This window comes from Otolemur garnettii, unplaced genomic scaffold (genome assembly GCF_000181295.1).
Source record: "Otolemur garnettii isolate 467f Iridium unplaced genomic scaffold, OtoGar3 scaffold00023, whole genome shotgun sequence".
Classification (NCBI taxonomy): Eukaryota; Metazoa; Chordata; class Mammalia; order Primates; family Galagidae; genus Otolemur; species Otolemur garnettii.
Genome location: NW_003852418.1, coordinates 4,167,481 through 4,170,732, shown reverse-complemented (window position 1 = coordinate 4,170,732; position 3,252 = coordinate 4,167,481). Strand labels below are relative to the sequence as shown.

The 3,252-nt window shown below is 44.5% G+C and overlaps 1 protein-coding gene across 3 annotated transcripts in view; it reads left to right on the top strand.

Annotated features, from left to right (window-relative positions):
• The window catches only part of CHD6 (chromodomain helicase DNA binding protein 6), a 148,325-nt gene that overhangs the window by 21,061 nt on the left and 124,012 nt on the right, over nt 1–3,252 (top strand). The window lies entirely within an intron of this gene.

Below are 3,252 nucleotides of genomic sequence, written 5' to 3'. Positions count from 1 at the left end.
AAAAAAAAAAAAAACAAAAAACTACTTAACTCATTTCTCTTTGGGTTGCTCTTGTTTCTCCTAGCTGCCCTCTGTCTTCCTCATATCCCAAATCCTTCCATGCCCTCTGTCCTCCTCATATCCCAGATCCTTCCCATCCTTTGAGTCTGAGTGCAAGTCAAAGTTCCTCTGCAGAGCTTCCCCAAACCAGGGTGCCTTTGTGTCCCCTCGGAACTACTGCGGCACCTATAGCCTCACTTTTCTTTATAAATCATACATTTCTGACCCGAGAAGGCTAAGAGAGCTCTAGTTCAACCCTGGTGTTCCGCCAGCAGATCATCTGTCCTCTCACAGGGGTGTATTAAAAGCTCAGCCCTCCTGATTTTGGCCTCTGTAACAGGCTGGCTTTTAGTCACTGACTCTGGCTTCTGTGTACACTTGATTGGTTTTCTAACAGAAGTGAAGTGCCCACCATCAGGACTACTGTGCCTTGTCTCACTTACGTTCCTTGGGGCCAGTTACCGGGGGTTTGTCAGATTCACACGTGATATTTTATAGATATAATGTAATTACATTCTAAGAATAAATGGATAGAGCTCTTCTCTCTGAAAATAAGACCTATATAAAATTAGTTTTTTTGTTTGTTTGTTTGTTTGTTTTGAGACAGGAGCCTCAAGCTGTCCCCCTGGGTAGAGTGCTGTGGCATCTCAACTCACAGCAACCTCCAACTCCTGGGCTCAAGCGAGTCTCCTGCCTCTGCCTCCCAAGTAGCTGGGACCACAGGCGTCTGCCACAACGTCTGGCTATTTTTTGGTTGCAGCCGTCATTGTTGTTTGGCGGCCCAGGCTGGGGATTCGAACCCGCCATCTTGGGTGTACATGGCTGGCGTCTTAGCCACTTGAGCCACAGGCGCCGAGCCTAAAATTAGGTTTTGTAACAAACTGATTGTTAAATAACAGTAGGTGGTGTGTTCATTTTACAATTAAAATTTTAAAAGTTAAGTAACTTGTTCAAGGCACAGAACTAAGGAGCAGCATTATTAGCACAGTTGTCTCCAGGTTCACCAGGCTGTAAAACCACTAAAATTTAAAAAATAGTACAAGGACTAATCACTTCTTACTAGGTCCCAGCCTGTTCAGAGTCTCACTTTGTTATCCTGGGTAGAATACCGTAGTATCATAGCTCACTGAGACCTCATACTCTTGGGCTCAAGCATTCCTCCTACTTTAGCCTTCTGAGTAGCTGGGATTATAGGCACCCACTGCCACAACCCCCAGCTATTTTTAGAATTGGGGTCTTGCTCTTGTTCAGGCTGATCTCAAACTCTTGAGCTCAAGCATTCCACTCACCTCTGCTTCCCAGAGTGCTAGGATTACAGGTGTGAGCAGCTGCGCCTGCCTGGAGGTTGCTTTAGAAAGCTCAGGTATTGAATTTTGGTATTCATGTTGAGGGTGAGGACAGAGCCTAAGCTATGGAATTTCCTCACATCTTCTCTCTTGGAAGGGAAGAAACTAATTGGCATGCTGGCCCAGTGGAGGGCAGCTGTCTGGTTATTAGGCTTTACTGTGCCTTGGAAATTACCTGGGCAGCTTGTTAGAAAAGATTCCCTGATCACATCCCCAAAGAGGAAGATTTATCAGGTCTGGTGTGGAGCCCAGGAATCTGCAGTTCAAAAGTCTCTCAGATAATCAGAGTGTAGCCAAGTCCTAGATCATCCTGTGAGAAACAGGAGTTCCAGATGAAAGGTCATAGAAAAAAATGGAGCCTGTTTTAAGTTTTCCTATTTAACATCTACTAGGAATGAAAAACCAAAAAAGAAGAAAAGAAATGGATGGTGTGGTCGGCCCCCCAGGTTCAGCCTTCTATCCCCATTTGTTTGGTTTGTCAACCCAGAGCAGATTTTTCTCCCAAATCCAATAAGCTTAGTAACCTGGAAGAAACAGTTTACCTTTTCTTGTTTCCTTCTGCGGTGTTTGCTTCTGGACCGTGTTAGACCCCAGGCCTTCTGATCATAGAACTGTTTGTTCTTGAGTCAGGAACTCTGATGTCAGAGTTCCTGAGTCATAACTCTGATGTAGGAAGATTTGTGGACTCACCAGCTGTCCTCACAACACCGAAGGCTTTCTCACCATGTGAAGTCAGGCACCCGTCTTCATTTACAATATCTTTTCTGAGGTTGGTTTTAGGCTCAAAAGATTCCACTGACAGGGTTCTTTGTATTAGGTGACTTGTTTTTACATTCTTGCCATTTATTAGAATAAAGAAGACAAGTATGTGTGCGAGTTCTGAGTAGATCTCCTGTGCTTGGAGGCAGGGGGCTTCATTATGTAGTGAAGAGATCTAAATGACACCGGCTGAGATGCCCCTCTGCAGCTGTGGACTGGTCTTCATTTCTTTTTTCTTTCTTTCTTTCTTTTTAAGAGCACTGGTCATGCTTCCTCTCTGGTCCCAGTGCTTAAGTTGGGTCTGGTACCTATACCAAATCTGTAAGGGAAGAGTTACTAAAATGATAATACTTGATAAATGCCTGCTCATTATTTATCCAGTGTATTTTTAGTGCCTCCTGTGTACCTTGCTTTGTTCATATTTTTATTGGGAATGAAATAATGAAGGACAAAAGGTGTCATGGAAGTATCATCTCTGAGCCCTGTCACGAGTTAGAGAAGCTACTTTGCAAGTGTTCAGGAAATAGGCAAAAATATAAACAAATGAAGAACCCAGTTGAACCTGGTATGACTGCATAGAGTAGCTGAAAAGATCTAGAAGATAAAAGAGTGCCTCAATTCTGGTGTGGGAAGTCCCATGGGAGAGATGAGTATTGAGCCAGATAGTAAAAGATTTACACATAATAGACAAGAAAAGACTTAAAGCAAAATGAAGAAAAAACATTTAAACAGATGTTCTTGGTGTGTGTGTGGGGGGGGGACTTCCAGTTTTAAGATAGTAGACCCAACATACTTTTATTTTCCCTTCTCCAAATCTTACTGAAGTAACGGGAAGAGCAGAGGGGCATTAAAAGGTGTTACTGAATTGTTCTGGATGAAGAAGGCCATGGTCTCGTACTGGTGGATAAATAGTATGGAGGACATGCCTGCTCAGAGCGCTTGCAGCAGAGGTGGAAATCTTCCTCCTCACAGTGAGGCTGGCAGCTCTGGAGGAGTGGTTGCAAGCAGCCCAGAAATGGAGGTGGCTGGCTCGGCGCCTATAGCTCACTGGGCTAGGGCGCCAGCCACGTACACCTAAGGTGGTGGGTTCGAATCCCCAGCCCGGACC